The sequence below is a fragment of the Ursus arctos genome, unplaced genomic scaffold, assembly GCF_023065955.2.
Source record: "Ursus arctos isolate Adak ecotype North America unplaced genomic scaffold, UrsArc2.0 scaffold_22, whole genome shotgun sequence".
Lineage (NCBI taxonomy): Eukaryota > Metazoa > Chordata > Mammalia > Carnivora > Ursidae > Ursus > Ursus arctos.
The window spans coordinates 17,137,897-17,156,923 of NW_026622897.1; the positions used below are offsets into that span (position 1 = coordinate 17,137,897).

General features: G+C 41.6%; 1 long non-coding RNA gene across 2 annotated transcripts; it reads right to left on the reverse strand.

Moving 5' to 3' along the window:
• Nucleotides 1-789: 789 nt before the first annotated feature.
• On the reverse strand, nt 790-17,218 carry LOC130544601 (uncharacterized). 2 transcript variants are annotated; one of them, XR_008961012.1, is made up of 2 exons: nt 12,394-17,218; nt 790-3,627 (listed from the first exon to the last, which is right to left on the reverse strand). It is a non-coding gene; the product is annotated as an uncharacterized LOC130544601 (long non-coding RNA). The 2 variants fall into 2 exon arrangements; XR_008961011.1 differs by having other exon boundaries at nt 790-3,648.
• Between the last annotated feature and the right edge of the window lie 1,809 nt (nt 17,219-19,027).

Sequence of the window (19,027 nt, forward strand, 5' to 3'; positions counted from 1 at the left end):
ATGCTAGGAAAGCTCCTACGTGAGGAAGCCCATCCTAGGTAGGGGTAGTAATGAACTGGGGTGGAAATTTCCAAGAGGAGGTGACTTCCAGAATGAGACCTGAAGGATAAGAGATGGTGTCTGGAAGGGTAGTAGAAAGAGTACTAAGCAGAAGTGTTAGGTGTATGAGAAAGCCCAGAAGGTAAAAAGAACATTAAGAAATGGCAGACATATGGCGAGAACCTAGAAAAGCAGTGGGAGACAGGCACCCAAGGAGTCCAGACAGGGATGCTGGGGGACAGGATCCAGGATATGAAGGGCTTTAGGTGTCACGATATTCCAGGGTCAATGGGAAGCCGGTGAAAAGTTTGAAACTGTGGAATGATATGATGTTTGTGGTTTAGCGAGGTTTCCCTGGCTGCTGCTTGGCAGTGTGGAAGGAAAAACTGGAGGCATGACTCAGTAGTCCAGGTGAGAAATGAGGGCTGTCTTAATAGGCGCACAGAGGACGAAGAGAGGCAGACATATTTGCAAACAGTAGGGAAAAATCTAATTGATTGTCCTGACTGATTGGCCTTGACAGGTGGCAGGAGAAAAGACAAGGACTACACCTTGCTTTCTCACTTGGGCAGATGATAGTGTTGTTTATTGAAGGGCCAATATAGGATTGTTAGAAACGGGCTCCAAATTTAAGTTTTTTCCATCACATCGGATCAACTGCTCCTCGTGCATCCTGAAATTAGCTTTGATATACCCTAGTGAAAACAAACAAATTATGAGAGCATGCTCTTCCAAGAAATCAACACAGGCTCACAGTTGATACAACATTGCTTTTATTGGGGATTCAAGGGACACATGACGAAATCTCATAAAATGTCAACAAAGTCACATTTTGTGCTTGGCTACTCTTTAAAAAAAAAAACCTGTTTATTTATGAACTCACTTAATGAGAACTGTGTGAGATGTGGCCAATAATCATCATTTTGAAAACAGGACAACCTGAGCCACAAAGAGATCTATGTCGGACAATGCCAGATTTTTACGTGGAAATTTACAACAGTCAAATATTCAGGTACTTCCAGACGTCTAGATGTTTGTCCTTAAGTAGACCCAGCTTCACTGACTCCTTCAAGATGGAATTGCGTACTGAACCTCTGTGTTATCCAGCTGACCACTTTATTAATCAGTACTAAATGCCAACTAAATGCAAAGGAGCTGGTAAAGAAGAGTGAGATTTCCTCAATTCTAGCTTTTTAGGGCTGAAGTATTCTTGAGTTAGTTACATGGATAAGTGAGGATTAAAATAGCAAATAACCATTGATATTTTCAAAAACATAAGGACTATCGAAATAGGCATGTATAAATATTCATGCAGAAGCACTTACAAATACATACAGTGCATAAAATTGGGTAAGAAAATGCTCGTTAGAAGATCTGGTTTGTTTAGGTGAGCTAAGAATTCCAAATAACTTAAGGATATCATTGAAGACATTATACGCAGAACTTGAGCCATTATGTGTTCTCTGAGGAGGGATCATTGAAAATTTCTGCGTCAAAAGATGTTAGTTCTTAACTGGCTATTTTTCACGTTGAGGTGGGAAGCCTTTGGCTCTTTGAGGTGCCAACTTGAAGCAATCTACTAGGTGTGGTGCTCCCGGATCACCCAGAGAGAACGCTTTCCTTGATCAAATGCAAGTTCATCCTTCATTTAGGCAGGGCAGAGTCGTTTAAGAGCCTCTGAGAGGAGACTGGGCAGCCTGGCTTCTGGGCCTGGCTCTGCCAAACACTAATGTGTGATCTTCCGTAAGTCGCTCTAACTTTGATTTGTCATCTGTAGAAAAGCACGTTGCAACAGATGACCTTTAAGTGCCCCCCTCTTTGAATTCTCAAGAATTTGAGATTTCATGCAGAACACAGTGAACAATTTCCTCAAGGTCTGGCAAAGAACAATAAAAACCAAAACAAAAGCCTACAATGCTGATAAGCTCTATTTCCCAATTCCTTCCATTTTCTATCATGAAAATTCTTTCCATCATTCTAACGTGATGTGAGCAGACCACCGAAAAAATTAAATCATTAAAGTGAATGTCATAGCTATTTATTTACCGTAAAAAACTATCAAGGAATATTCAAGCGGTAATATTGCAACGTTGATCACAATATTGTGACTTAGTGCTTCAGAGCGCGAGCTTTGCAGTCACAGTTCTGAATGTGAACCCTGTACATGGCAGTTTGGCGAGTTACTTGACCTCGTTAAACCTTATCTTTAAAACAGGGATCATAATACTTATTTTGCAGGGTTGTCGTGAGTTGCAGGCTTAAGTGAGTGCGTATGTGAAATGCTTAACCTACAGTAGGAACTCAAGAAATACCAATTAGTATTAAGTTAACAGAAAAATCCTAAGTTCTCATACTACCACCGAGCACTGTCACTTGCTTTAATGACAAAGAAATACGATGATAATCCTAGGTGAACCCAGGGTGAGGGAGGGGAAGCGTGTGTGTGAAGTCCTTACCGTATATGTATACATACACTGAATGTCAACTAGACACGTATATGCGTAATTCCTTAAATTCACGTAGATTCCTTCCTCCATGGCTTTGCTCACAATATTGCATTCATTTAAAGAACTCTATTTTCTCTTTCCTTTCCATTTATCTAAATCTTTAATATTCTTTTTTTTTTTTTTTTTCCAGTATGCTCTATGCCCTACGTGGGGCTTAAACTCACAACCCTGAGATTAAGAGTTGCACGTTCTACCATCTGAGCCAGGCAGGTGCCCACTAAATCTTTAACATTCCTTAAGATTCCTCTTGTATTTTCCTCTTTTGGGAACTTTCTTCCCTAAACAGACTAGTTTTGCCCAGATAATGGTGACCTCCTCTGAACTCCTTGTTTTTATATTTTGTTTTGTTGTGGTCTTAACATCTATAGACCTGATTTGTTACTGTCGTTTCAAGAGTTTATGTATCTCTGTAGACCTAGTTTTACACTCTTTAGAGGCAGTGACCATGTCTTCCGGAACCTATCTTGCTTGATTAATAGAAGAGTTCATTGTCTGGTGTCAGATAGGACAATGTGGTATTTCTCAGCTGCCTTATGAGTTTCCACCGTTATTTCAGCCTTTGGATTATCTCTGACTACCTTGTTATTTCAAAAGTACTTTATATTCTTTTAGGTCACTCTTCAGACCAAACTGTGTGTGTCTAAAAATCAACCTACTTATAGCATGAATTTTGTTCCTTAAACATGAATACATTTGTGTGATTTTCTATTTTAAAAAAATCGGTGCGTTAATAAGCATATCCATACTGGGGAAATAATTTAGAAATGAATGTCACACTGCATTAAAATACAAACAGAGGAATACACACGAGGAAGGGAAAGTCCTTGGCTCTTTAGAAATCTAGATGTCACTGTGAAGTTTTTTCTGTTTCTTGAAAAGCTTGCCTCGTGTTCTGGGAGTTCTCGTGCCTGAAATCGCACCATTTGGGGGTGCTGCTTAGCAGGAGAGGTGTCTTCAGGTGATCGCTTCCTTTGTTTCAACTTCATAGTTGGCTGGAACGTCCCCCAGTGCAGCTGTGTCCAGTGCCGTTTATGTCCTTTCACTGGGGAGACCTTCCCGAGGAGGGGGGCTATAGGACCAGCTGAAAGGAACATCAACACAACTAAAAAAATAACAGAACATGTCACAGAAAGTTATCGCATTGACTCTTTGATAGAAATAAGTGCACGTAAGGATGCTTCGGGGGCCATGCTATTTCTAAGTACACGTGGAATGCTGCATCACCACAAAGACGTAGGGCTCGCTCACTGTTCACGTCGTTGGAGGATCGGTCAAGCAACAGCACTGCTTGAGTGTGTGAGCACCCCACGCTCATCACTCTGGGAGAAAACGCTCCGTAAGAAAAGCTTCAGGTTTACCCAACAGGCAACTTACTGAAATAGGACACGTAGGAAAAAACAAAAGAACGCAGGACTCTAAGGACAAATTCAAAGAAATCTAAAGACTAAAGGCAAAATCAAATGATTGTGGAGACAGAAGTGCTTAGCAACGCAGAGGCGAATGAAATCACTGAAATTGTTAGGAGTTAATGTCAGTTCCTCGTATTTGTCTTTGTATTTCTGGTGCCTGGCTCAGAGCATGACACGTTGTGCCCAGTGGAAGAAAGAAGGAAAGAAAGAACAAAAGGGAGGGAGGAAGGGAGAAATGGAAGAAGGAAGGAAGGAAGGAAAGAAGGAAGACAGAATGGAGGTGGAAGGAGGGAGAGAAAGAGAGAGGGAAAGGTTTCTGAAATGTACAAGTGGCAGAGAGACAAAGTGTGCAGGGAGGAAAGCAGGGTACGAGCTCCTTCAAAGACTTGGAAGCCAGGAAGAGCAGGCTTGCTTAACCCAAGGAGAGATTATACATTCGGAGTGGCTTTAGAAAATAGGGCAGGGCAATTTTCAGGAGGTTTTGAACATATAAAGATTTAATTTGGGAAGCGTGGTGTGTTAATGTGACTACTGTGGGTTTTGAAGGGGATATTAACATGATTCAGATGAATCGAATGGAAAGGGAAACGTGAAACTCAAAGGCATCAACCCAATGGGGTAAAACAAAACCACGCTGCAAGAAATTAAATGAAGGCAGAAGGACCAAAGAATATGGTCTTAAAATAGAAAGGCAGGTGCTTGTCTGGGTTTCTTCTGTGTTAATGCTGAAGGACATGGGCTTAGAAGTCAGATCAAGAATTTCCTTCTCCCACTGTGGAGCTTTGTTCATTCTTCAGCTGTTCCTCTTTTTTGTCGCTGCCCATCCTGAAAATGAACGTCAGCCTTTACTGTTTTAGCAGCAAGGCAAAATATGTTAGTAAATAAAGCACCTGGAGGCGGAATCAAATATAACTTTAAAAGACAACTGTTGGTGCAAATGGACTCTGGATTCGAGGGTCCTGGGGTTGTTCTTCTATTTCTGTTTTAGAGTAGCTTCAAAAATTCTTAAAGCTGTAAAAACATTTAGAGACCAACTAATCCAACCCACTCATTCTGCAGATAAGGATATTTGGGGAGAGCTGTATTAATGTTTCTTTTATTCTATGAAAGTTGTTATGAATGAAATATACTTTGCAGGTGGATTTTAATTTAACTAAAGCCTTTATTGTCAGCCTTTTCATTACGCCAGCACAATGAAGAGGCATAATGAGTCAGGCACAGCAAAAGGGATAGATGACCCCATCTCACTGATATACTGCCACAGATCTGCCCTAAACACTTTGGATACATTGAAGATGGGTCTCTAGATGGCAGGTGTATTTGTTTTCTAACACCTAACAAATAACCCAGTATTACATATTGTTAACAGGTATTTTTTTTTGTTCTGATCAAGCACGAGACAACTGATCCTCGATGAGAAATTAAAAATGTATCTTACAGATTTTAGACCTCAATATTTTGTGAACATAGATTGGGAAGGTGGGGGTGCTAAGCTCTTGAGACACGTGTGTAAGACTCCTTTGTGAATAAATTAAAATGTTATTAGAGTAAGGAAGGACGCTCCGCACAATATTTTGGTGACTCCTTTGGGTGGCATAATCATGGAAAGTCCTTGTACATAGGAGCAAATGAAAAGTAAAGCAATACACTGCTTTGGTGCTATATGGATACAGCCCATGCAAAATGCCCCCTTTGTAACATAGGCCCCAGCATTACAATGAAGTTTGCAGACTACACAGTATAAAAATATGAACCACCGTATTTTGGGGTCTATTATGAGTCAAATGTTTAACAAATCAGCCTCCTTTGGGGCCTCTGCCTACTTAACTGGAATGAGTAATATCTTGTATCATCTCAACATGAGCCTCCCTTGGAATCCTTTTTGTCTCCCAAACGTATAAGCATAAATTGGGACTCTTGCGTAGCCTTGCTCAGGGTCCCTCTGTGATCTGATGGTAATGATTCTCCAAATTTGCATCAAGAGCACCTTCGCCTACCGAGCATACAGCAAGTGCCAAGCACCGGGCTGACCAATCAACTCACTGTTTCACTGCCTGGGTTTTTCCTTAATAGCTAGGTCTTCGGGGGCCAGCTCCTTGGTGGGGAGGGGTCTTCCGTCCAACGCAACACCATGTCGAGACACCAAAAGGGAAGTTGGTGTTAGCGTGTAAATGACCTAAGGCAGAGTTGTAGTAAATCCTCACGCGCCGTGCAAAATGGGGGAAAGATGGAAAATAAGTTGTTTATTACTGTTATGATTTTGGTCACTCTGATTAAATTAAAATGATCTCTGCCTCAAGCCATTTCCCTGGTATTTTATCTCATCCTAGTGAAGGAAATGGATTTCTTAGGAATAAGATTTACTATTCTAATATTCTCCATTACTTCACAAATTGTCCAAAGTCTGGATGAAGACTAAATCAGTCAAGAGGAGGCAATATTTTACAACTAATTCAAGTGTCCACAATGACAACCCTCTTAGAGATCATTACTTTCCAATATCTGGGTCACATGCATTCATTCATTCTTGCACGAGAACACAGACCGTAGAGCCCTTGTATTCGTATATTAATTAGCAAGGACTTTTTTAAAAGCTGATTTTAAGAACATTCTGCTCAGGAGCCATTTCAAATGATGCGAAATGCCCATGGAAAAAAAAAATCTCAAGTAGGCAACATGTAAAGCAACACACAACTCTATGCACATTAGTATAATTACACATTGCAAATTATATCGGATGCATCTAATATCTAATTTTTTGAAAGCTGATTCCACTTGAGATTTCAATAACAGCATCAACATTTTGCAGGTGGCTCCTTCTGTATAGTATCCAGAGGGAATTATTCCTCTAATGTGCTTACAACCCTCAAGTAAAAGCTGAAACTCTCCCCGAAAGGACCAATGAACAATGAAACTGGGAATATTACCTTGATAGATTAAGCAAGGGAGGGGGGCGATTCCACCAGATACAATATTCAGCATGGTGATTTATCCTATGCCTTCCGTGCATAGGATCCTTATTTGCTTCAAGCAAGAAGAAGCAAACTTAAACACGATCCTCATTAGAAAATGTGGGGGACGCCTCATACGTATATTCTGAGGCAATGATATGAAAAGCGAAGGGGTTGACGAATTTTTAGAACACCTGATAAAAGAGAAATGTGCAACCGAACAGAGGATTACACCTTCGACTGAAAACAGAGAGCCCTCCATTAAATTCTGCTTTTCTAGAACATAGGATTAATTTGTCCTAAAGAGGATGCCAGATCAAAGCTCCATTTTGAGGAACAGGCTTTTGTCCTCATCTTTCCGTATGAATCAATCAATTATCAAATAACCAAATATATATTTGTGATCTTGGAGAACGGAGCATATTATTCAAGTTGATTGGATCCATTTTCTTGATTCCTCCTTTTAAAGATCTTTCTGCTAATTAGTCAGGGTTACTATTGAATTATTTAATTATCTGCACTTTTGTGCAATGAAATATGTTGTCATATCACATACTTTATCACGCTGCTGCTGTTCACACTTAATGATGTCTCTATAGTTAGCAGTTTCCTTTGTTCTGCTCAGTAAGTGGTTTTAGAAAGGGGGTGGGCCGGGAAGGAGGAGCCTTGGGGTTTGTAAAATAAAATCATACATTCCTGGTGCACACGCAAAACTTTATGCATTTACATGAATCTCTTTTTAGAAATTAAGTTGCAATTCCGTTTGGAATAAGCTAAGAGGCACGTGTGGGTGACTTTGAAGGCTGCCAGAACGATATTACTATACCTTGGACATCTCTCCAGTGCATTTCCACTACGGTGCAATGGGAAAGCGATTTAATTTTTTTTTTTTTTTTAATCAGCAAGGAATGTCTTTAACAAGGAAGAAGTAAATTATGATAATTACTCTGAATGGTCGGATCCTTGAGCATTACTAATTAGCATTTATTGCCTGGATTATAGAACAATACATGTGAAACCGAACTGCGATTGCTCTTTTATGTTGAAGAACTGAAAAAGGCAATGGAGCAAAAAAGGCAATATCCTCAGGACTGTAGTCTGGTAGTTTCCATCTCCTTGAGACCGGGCAGAATTCCGCACTTTTGAAATACACAAATGCGGCCCTCGGTATTTCTGGCCCATTCATTTTTTGTGTTGGGCACATATTTACATATGATATCATCGTCATGAGAGACTAATGAGAGGAGAAACATTTTGGCTATGATGTCATCTGGGGACGGTTTTACCCATTGTGAGAGTTTAACAATCAAGGGCACGAAACTCGCCATTTCAGAAAATATACATTTTTTTTTCTGTAGAAATTTTCCCTTAAAAAATGAGACAAAGAACTCAGTTCTTAGTGAATACAATTTTACATTCACCTCCCCACTTTCTCTTAGGGGGACCACAGTTGCAAATAATTGAGAAGAAGCAATGGGTGTAGGGCATGAGAGCCCCCCCCTTTTTTCTTTTTTGCATCAGGAATTTGTCATAAAATAGATTCTGAAATTAGAAATAAATGAGATATTAATCAGCGGACCAACATCAGTCATGTTAATAAATGCCACTCAAATAATTTGGCAACTGAAATTGCCAAATAACCCGGTAGGTAGAAGAGAAAGAGACGAAAATTAACCATCCATCACCCCCCTGCAGTCTCACGGGTTCCTCCACACCCCACTACAGCAAATGGAGAGAAAAGGGTATGGGAAAATATAAAGCCAGTGCTAAATACAGTCGCTAGTCTTCCCAATACCTTCCATGGATTCCCTCCCCTGATCCTTTTTAGTTTGAAAGAATAAGTTTGACTAAATCTGTGAGGAGATTAAACAGGCTGGTGATAAAAATTAATTCTGCTGAATGAGCAAATGCATTTGGATGGCAGAGATGCAAATAAGATAATACTCTTCTTTTCCTTTGACATACCAAGCGGATTAGTGTAGAATGTTAAATTTGATTTTATTAGAATATATTAGCAGTGTTTTAATTAATACCAATCAAACATTTTCTTTCCCTGGGGCTTGATGTGTTCCTAACGCTTTCTAAATCATCTGTTATTTCTCCATCAAAAATCACCCCCCCTCCACCAAATTACCAAAGTCTTTTGTTACGTTCTTCATCATTTTACTGTATTCGACAGAAAACTGTTTACCTAAAGGTGTCTTGCCCATAAAATTAGCTCCCAGGTGCTGGATTTAAAGCAAGTACTGTTCATTAGTACAGCTGATTTTTTTTTTTTTTTTAAAGGTAGAATTAGAGACTCAAAAGTAAACATCTTCTGTGTTTTTCTTTTGGGGAAAAATGTTGCAAAAGGAGTTTTGGCTGGTTCGTATGACTTGGCTTTCTTCTCTGTAGAGCTTCCTAGAGCTGTTAAATTTCCAACTGCATTGGCTTTGAGCTGGCACTTCTTTGGAAACAGAGGCAAAAAAAAAAAAAAAAAAGAAGAAGAAGAAGAAGAAGAAGAAGGAATAAAAAAAAAAGGAGGAGGGGGAGAATCTAGTTAAAAATATGGTGAACCAGTATGCCCTGTGAACTGAATTGTAACTGTGTGTTCCAAGGAGGCGCTGCATTGGCTTGCACTCATTATCCACTCCTTTTCTCTCAAGCTTCCTGTCCTTCTGTGTCCGAAAGCTCCAGTTCACGTCTTTTTCTTTTCTTCCCGCAACGCAAACCGCCCTCCCCAATTCCCCGCCTTATTTTTTTTTTTTTTTTTTTATCTGCCAAGCTGGATTTGCACTTTTAAAGATCAGTATCAATAATGCCCTGCTTGTTTCGGTTGTGCTCCCCCTTTAAAAGACAGCTCTCTCTAATTGATGCGTCTGGGCTAGTCTAGACTGGTAGTGATTGAACCAACCACCAATTATGTTATTCATTTCACTGAACTTCGCTGATGGGCTCGGTGAGGAAGAAGGGGTGTTGAGAAACCTGCCCTTACACTGGGGCAGTCCCCTGCTGAAATACAAAATCCTGTGTGCCGTTGTGCACTCCTAAATGCCCGTGTGATCAGTTGTGATAGCAACCTCAGAGCATGAGCAATCCACTTGAAAACACGTAAAAAATACCGAAAGAGTGCCTTGGAATACAAACTGTATCACTTGTATTAAATTACTATCCTGTTACCCTTTACAATCGCAGAAGAATGATATCCAGCATGTTTTTATTGGCCCATGCATACAGTTTCATAGAATTAACTGCAGATATATTTTGACTTAGTAAAGCACCAAATGTTTTGCAAATATTTGATATGAATCTTGCAGTAATATAGATCCATAAGTTAAATAGATCCCTTTCCATAATTTCCAAATACCTATGCACACACATCCGCTAAGATGGGGAAAAATCATTAATCCATTGTACAGAAACCAAAGGATGACTTCGAAATCAAGTAACTCTTTTCTCTGAAGCATTTTCAGGCTACCAAAGGCTGGAAAGTAATATTTAAATAGTACAACTACGCAAGAGATTTCAACAAAAGACATGGTGCAATTGTTACACAGTTCATTTTCTGGATTCAGTTTTCTGATACAAAATGGTTTCTTGACTACGATTTGGAGTCAATGACTGAAATTGCAATAAACACTTTAAAAAAACACACACACAGGAAAAGAACAGTTTCCTTAACCTTCGACTACACGTATTAAATGAGGTTACAGCCCATACAGAGTCTTTAAAAGAAGAAAGCATTTAAAGTCGGGACTGATTTAGGTATTTTCCAAAAATAGAAGATAAATGTTGGCCCAAGGATACCAAAACCGTTTAAATAAAATTGTATGTTGGAATTTTTCACAACAAAGGAAAGGTAAGTTACTGTTTTCTGTTCTTCAACTAAGAGAGAGAGATCTGAATCACTAAAATTATTCTGTCACGAAAAGTTACGTTTTCAGAAAACTACAAACTAGGTAAACAATTACCTTAAGAGAAGATTATTTTAAATGTACAGTTCGTTGTTACAAATAACTTTGTTTGGACTGAATTTAAATCCTGATAAATTTTTTTCAATCTTTAAATGAAGAATAATGGGCACTGATTACTCCCCAAAGATACAATAATCGCATATGTGTGTGTTGTTGTTATTTCTTTCCATTTAAATATTTAGAAAATATATTTCCAATCCCTATTACTTTTAAACTCACGGTGTATAACATTTTAAAACAGATGCCCAGCAAGGAGGCTACATTGCTCCTCTCATTTTTCAAAATCTTGCAAAGTAATACAAATAGAATCTTTACGAACACTGTAAATTTCATCCTCCGTGTAGAATAGCAAGAGTAGAATTTTTAGCCTATTAATATTTTAGCCCAAACTATTGGTTTGCCCCCATCTGTGTCTGCGTGTTCACTGTCTAGCCATATATGATACATACATGTGAGTATTGACTGTATAACATGTCCACATGCCCATTTTAATTGGACACAAATTTAAGATTAACTGTTGAGTTTAAAAGTTGGAGGCACGGGGCATGCTGGGACTTCAGCTGATATGTTCTGAGGTCAAGCACCAGGTACTGAGCTGTTCTTGTTACGCTCGGATAGTACTGCGTGTTGCTCTCAAGAAATAGACCATGGTAGATGAGTTCCACAAGCCTCAGGCACCCATAATACACACACACACATACACACACACACACAGCAGCCAACACGCTCTTAAAACAATATATACCTACTTTAACAGAAACCCAGGAGCTGCCACTTTCTGGTCACCTGACCCCATCTAACAATGAAAACCTCAGAGGTGCACTCAATCACTTCAGACAAACTTTCTTTTCTTTTGTTTTTGCTTTAAAGAGAAAAGTTCCACCAAATTTCCAGGATGCCAAGGCACGACTCGCAGCTCCCAAGAGCCTAACCCGTGGATTTAAACCGTAAACATCACAAGTTAGGGTCTCAGGGATTGAGAGGAGCGCAACAAATTGTTCTTTCTTGAGACAAAGCAAAGCAAAACAAGAATGACAGGCAATTTCTGTTCCAGGTTCTTGACTAAAAGGCAACAAACAGGTGGCAGGGTATTCCCTCACTCTCGAAGCTTCCTTAGGTCACACAATTTGATTCCATGTAAATATATTTGTACACACACACACACACACACACACACACACACGCAGGTTCTGAAGACGCATATACATACCTGAACATACAATCGCGTGTATATCAGAGAAAACTCTTTGAAGCTTTGGGCAAAACGGTTTTAATAAAATGAAAAATAATATGCATAGACCCAGAAATGCTGACGTTTTTAAAACCATGGTCTAAAATAAGGCTTAAATACCCTTTCAAAGCGTGAATTTACAACTAGCACAGCTGACCATAAGGAAAATAGGAGGCATCTCTTTCCTCCTGGGCAAGCATGCCGCATGCAAAATCATAGAAATCACGCTTTCGGAAGGAGAAGACCAAGAAGGAGGGCTTGGAGGCCATGAAAGTATAAATACGAATAGCGTTTTAAACTCACCCATTGGAAGCGGAGCAGGGTTGCAGCCTCCCGTAACACCATTCCGAGCAAGGGGGGGAAATGTGAGCTCGCAGTGCGCTAGCCTGGGCGAGGTGTTTCAATAGAGGACCGACAACGGGGCGGGGAGGGGAGGCGGGGGCAGGAAGCGTTACACCAAATCTAGAGACTGTAACTCTGTAGTTTATGCTTTGACGAGGAAGAAAAAGGGCAATTTGGTGGAAGTGCAGGGAGGGGCTGGGACTGATCAAATTTTGAAAATATGCAGTTAAAAATTTTTTTTTGAATTTTTCTTTTTTTCTTTCTTTCTCTTTCTTTCTTTCTTTTTCTTTTTTTTAAAGAACGAAAAACCTCCCCAGAGCTGCTTTAAAAAATTTCTTCCGTCTTTTCTTTAGCGTGCACTTGGCCAGTCCGTCCTGCAAACGGGGGCCTCCTCTGGATCAGCTGCTTGGCTGAAGCCAAGGCCAAATCACGCAGAGCCAGCACCAGGCTGTCATTTGGGAGGCGAGGTGGGAAGGGGTGGGTGCAGGCTGGGGAGATCCGTCTCCCCCGCCCCACTCCCGCCGCCAAACCTTCGGAGCCTTTTGCCAATATTTCAGAGGAACCAGAAGCCTAATTCCCCTCCATCTTCGCAGAAGCTACCGGTTCTGTACCTGAGAGAGGGTCGCTTTTCCCCCGTCTGCCTGGAAGCTGAGCTTCTCTGTGCCAGGGGCTCCAATGCCGCCTCCAATGTCGAAAGGGAAGGGAGGGGAAGTGGGTGGGTAGATGACTCTTTTAAAATTTTTCTTCCCCCTTTTCTCTCTTTCTCTTTCCCTTTCTTTCTTTTCTTTTCTTTCTCTTTCCTTCCTTCCTTCCTTCTTTTTTTCTTCTTTTATTCCAGCCTAAGCAAGGTAGATGGCTGGCCAGTCAAAGAGAATGACAAAGCAGCCCCTGCAAGGAAGGCATTGGAGGGGCCTCCAGCAGTTCGTAAAAATGCTAAATATTTGGTATATATTTCCATATGCAACTAAAAACCGTTAAAGCTCCAGGCTCTTCCCCCGTCTCCCCCCTCTTCCAAAATAGAATCATACCAGCAAGACAGCTAAATTATGCCTCCTTTACCTCTGCACAAGGTCTATTCAGCATCCCCACCCCCCCATCTTCAAGACAACTTTTTTTTTTTTTTCTCACCTCTGTAGGTTCTTCTCAGGCACGATCGTCCGGTTCAGTTCAGGGTTTCTCCTTTCTCTCTCACTTTCCTTTTCCTCCCAGAAAAGCTAGTCCGTCATCAACCTACCTTGCTTCTCTCTCTGTCTCAAGCTCTCTCTCCCGTTCTCTTTTACTATTAAAAATAATAATAATAATGGCCCTTTCGACATAGCAGCATGAAGTGGCTGCCTTTGAGAAAGCACATTTAATCTTTGCTGGCTCCCCTAGGCTCCAGTGAAGAAGGAGAAGGCAAGAAAAAAAGGGAGAGAGAGAAAAAAAGATTGTAAGGGAGGCTGCTGACGGACAGCAAGCATCAGGCACAAATCAGCGACAAGTTGAATTTTCCTAGACCACACTGCCCCCTTTCTTCTCAGCTCTCTCCCTGGGCTCCTGGAAAGCCCGAGTGTCTGGTTACAGGAGGCAACGGGTCTCCTTTTGCCAACCATGGTGCAGATTCCTCGCATGCCTGCTTAAATCTCTGGCAGAATAAGGAATCAATATCCCCCTCTAATCACCTTTAGCTCCTCTACGGCTTCCCTCCTTTTCTGAGAATCCACTTGGCTCTCCCCGCCGCTCCCCCGCCCCGCCAGGCTCCTCCATACAAAGCTTGCGGTCCTGTCATTTCTCACTTCCTTCCATATCTTGGAGACAAGCCTCCCTTCTAATATCCTCTCGCGCTCACTCCCTCTCTCCGTTGTAGTGTCTCATTCTGACTCGCAGCCCCGGATGCTCTAAGACATCTCCCTGACTACTAATGAGACCAAAAATACACCAGCAGGTCAGGGGGAAGGCCAGACATTGTATTATACAAATACAGAAAAATCCTCAGCCTGCTAGACCCAGAGATCAGGTATCATGTTTTCCAGAAGGGAGGGAAAAAAAAAAAAAAAGGAGGAAGGAGTGACGAAGAGAGACCTCAGTGCAGTTCTCTGCCTAATTGTTCCGCATCCCACGGGCATTTAAAACACCTAAGCATGTTGGAGGGCAGGCGGTGCATTTTGTGAATCTTGGTGGGTTTTCTTTATGGACAGAAAGTCCACAGCGCCCAAATACTTCTTTGAAATCGGCATTGAGAGGGATAAAAGAGCAGTGATTCAAATCTATATTTAAAATACGCACTCTATTCAGCCGTGAGATGACTAAAAGGCTCGAAATCTCGTTCCTTTCAGTGGCAGGTTTTGCTCGCTGACTATATTTGCCATATGTACTAATTTACCACTTACGTTCCCGTGGATTTTGAAATGAACTCATCAGTCACTGCAGCCCATCCTAACCCTTTACTTCCACTGCAGACATTGTCCTTCTTTCCGAAGAATTTCTCCTCAAATGTCCATCAGATACATACACACTCCATTGATCAGCCTAAAGCCCCTTGATAATGATAAGTAATCATTCAGATGACAAAAAAAGTGGCGCAAGATAAAAATGAAAGACATCTGGGTTGGGCAGGGGGAGCGTCTCCCGTCATGTCTGTTGGCGTGCATTTGCAAAGCTCGGCTACACGTTGATCCTGGAAAACAGGTAGCTCCCGAAAATCGGGGTCTCTACCTATCTATACACACAGTGGGTATATTGCCATCTTCACCCGATTTTCCGGGCTAGAATCACGCAGACAACAGGCTGTGCTGTGTGAAGTATAAGGCTGGGTTCTGTAAATAGCAAAGAAGGGAGGGAGGTATCTGGGGAAGCAGGTTTCCTCCAAGTCGATGTTTTTTAAAGGTAGCTTCTTTGTGCTCAACTCAGACACTGTGCTTTGTCTCTCACTGTGAGACCTGCAGCACAGCTGGATGCCAAGGAAAAGGAGAAGGAAAAGCACAAATGAGGAGACACAGAGAGAGGAAGAAGGGAAAGGAGAAGAGAGGAGAGGAAGGGAAGGGAAGGGAGGGACAAGGAGGGGAGGGGAGGGGAGAGCATATTGAGGCAAAAAGAGAAAGACTTACAATCATAGTGTTGGATTCCCTTTAATACTTTCTTTTCTTTTCTTTTTTTTTTTTTGGTCGTTATTGGGAAGGAGAAAGAGATGGTTGGCAGGCTTGGTGACTGGGTTAGAATCTTTTTCGGATTTGGCTAATAGTGTGTTTGCACTAGACTGATGAGAAAAAAAGAAACATGCTAGAATAATCATAAAGGGTGGAGCTGTCAAAAAAAAAAAAATCTTTGACTCACTGGGTGCCTCCCTGTAACGCCGAAATGAATCATTCCTAACCAGAATCACCGATTGTCTTAGTGTGCTTGCATATGAAGACCAGATTATGGGAACCGTGTCCTTTCACTCATCTTCAGAAAGGAAAGGTAAACAGAGGATGAAATTTCCCGAGACTCTCCTAAACCTCTCTACCTTTGTAACAACAGTTCAGCACGATTTTCACATGCTAAGCTCATTTGCCCCCATCTGTATTCACTCCGCTTACAAAGATATACAAATATATGAGTTATGAAAGTTTTGCTATGAACACATCATTTTCTCTATACAACTCAGCGATGTCTTTGGAGGATACTTATTTCAAGCAGTTAACACCTGACCCCAATTTCTGTGGGTAATTAGTGAGCTAGATAACCACACAAAGTGGGTAATTATTTAGTACCCAAGGGTACGCTAGAAGTGGGTAGTGGTTTTGTTAACAAAAGCACATCTCTAATTATTGTATCTATGATGGGTGTTTTAAAAATACCAGTTACTATATCAAGTGAACCATGATACATAAGTGAACTATTTTGCTGTCCTTCGCATATACATATGTATATCCCATCATGGTTAATAATATTTACCTCTCTTGCACGGAGTGTTGTGAAGATTAATTAGTTAACATCTGTAAGACTCTCAGAGATGAAATGTGCTGGTGAGTTTCTAAATACGGTATTATTATTGTGATTACTATCTGGGCTAATAATCCCAGGATGAGGGAAGCTTAAGGAGTGGGTGCACTAGTCTGGTCCCTGTCTTGGTCTGAAAATATGCTGAGATTACAAATGTGATGAATTTGATTGTGGGGAGTGGTCTCCTACCTGCCGGAGTCTAACACAGGCAGTGAGAGAAACGAAAGGTAAATGCCATTTTGTTGACAGTTGGCTCAGGATGGCTTTGCGGAGCCAGGGTAGGGAGATGGGGAGAGGGAGGAGCAGAGGGAAGGAGTCAGGGATGGGCTGGGGAGGTAGCTGAATCAGCCGGACCACACCCTCCTTCCAAAGTCCTTCTATCCTTCCCTTTGAGGAGCAGCAAATATGCGCACAAATTCTCAAAGAAGACATCCATGCAAGTGCGGGGACAAGTTCATCATAATTACAATCAATCAGCCAGAGATACGGTATTTATTCTGGAGAAGAACAATCGGTACAAATTACTTTAACAAACGCAGATACATTTTAAAATATTACAGTGTTGAGAATAGACACGCACGGATCAACTTCAGGTATTTTTCACCCAAGATAGGACCAGTGAAGAAACACTTTCTAATTCAGTTGCGTTCCTGAATCTGCCCCAAGATGGGAAGGGGATATTATTTCCTTCTGCTGCGCAAGAAAGAAAAGAAAAAGAAACGAAAGGGAAGGGAAGGGGGAAAAGAAAGAAGAGAAAGCCTCATGCTTTTAGGGGCCTTAATTCTGGAGAGCAACCAAGTCTTGAAAACAAACAACAACAAAAACTTACTGCTGCTTTTCTCTGTGCATCTCCTTGAGCCGGCTGTCTGGCGTCTGGCTGAAGCAGGACAGACAGAGGCTTCTGAGATCCAAATCTTCTAGGAGGCTCACCACATTTTTTCTTTCAAAGCAAGGTTGTCCTGGGGATTAACCCGAGGAGTCTGGGAGATGGGAAGCATGTGGGAAGGGTGAAGGGAAATATGCAAAGATATTGTATTCAGTCCCGTTTAGGATATCTTGGGAATAGGAGAGGAGAAGGACCCCATCAGCCAGCCAACAGGTATCACGGCCGAGACCTCTGCTGGAGGACAGCCTCCAGGACACGTGTTTACGCTGTGATTGGAGGCCAGTGGTGTGATGAGCACATTTTAAGAGTTTGGGAGCAGAGGGAAAATTCCTCCAAAAGCCACCCAAGCCAGGCTTCTGACCTGAAGCCCAGTATTCGTCACCCCCTCTCTGAGCTCAGAACTACAAAGGCTGACTGGCATTCCCCAACCCGCCCAGCTCCTTTCAAACCCACAGACTGTGCCAGACTGGCCCCACCTCCCACTGCAGCAAATTCTGTAGCCCCGCTTCACGCTGCGCTGTAAGGAGCCAGATTTCCGTTTTAATTGTCCTACCTGGCCTTCCCCTCTGCCACTGCCCCTGGCTCTTGGTTCCTGGCACAATTTCAAAGGCCCCACCAATTGCTTTCCCTCCCCCATCATCATCATCGGAAATACCTCTAGTTCTCCCCTCCCCCAATTTTTATGTCTAAAACGTTTTTATGCCCAGCAGCTTCCTGTCTTTGGCCACCACCATCCCCTTTCTTGGTCTCTCACACTCTTGTTTGACATTTTTTGGTTTTGTCATGTCAAAATTATAATTGTACCTCATGTTATGGACTGACAACCCAAACCAAAAGTCAGCGGCCAGCATCTTCCCTTCCCCAGCCCCCCCATATTAACATAGCTAACAAGCCAGTTCATCTCAGGGCATTTCCCAAAATCTCACCTAAAAAAAAGCTGAAGCCAGTAGAGAACAGGTGTGTGTGTGTGTGTGTGTGTGTGTGTGTGTGTGTGTGTGTACTGATTCAACTATATGAATGCAGTGGGAAAGCGCCTAATGGGAAGGAAGAACAGAAGAGAGGGTCTGGTATATTTGTGGGTATTTAAGATAAAAACAACAGAAGCTAATTATTATAAGAACTTATAGGGAAAGAGGCTATATTTTTATGTATATAAACATAAATATATGTATATAAACTATATAGAGAGAGATATCTCTCTCTCTCTCTCTCTCTATATATATAGTTTGCATTGAGTTTCCACACATCACAATATCTTCAGATTATCTGAAAGGGTATATACCATACTGTGAACAGCAACAGGCAGGGCCCACATGGTTTTGTAGCTAAAACATGAATAGGAAAGCCTTCTGGGATGGATTGGAAGAGGAAGACGAATCCCATAAGTCACCTGCCCTGCTCCCCTCCCCCGCCCCGTCGTCTGGGCTTAGAAGCTAAGAAGGTCTATAGCACCTCTCCCAGTGGCCACCGTGACTTGAAGCTCATCATTGCCATCCATCCCTCAAAGTGTCTGTGCTCTTAACCTTACTACTTAGGTATTCATTGCTTGAACATTGCAGTTCTGTTCTCTGTTACTCCTCCAATAGCCATCATCGAGGTTCTGCTTTGTGACAGAGGCTTACAGATTAAATAATATCTCATTTAGTCTTCCAAAGCCATCGCCAGGGCTTTACAGAGGCAGAGAAGAAGGTATGGAATAGTTAGACTTGCCCAGCTCTCAGTGGCACCGCTCGGACTTGAACCAGG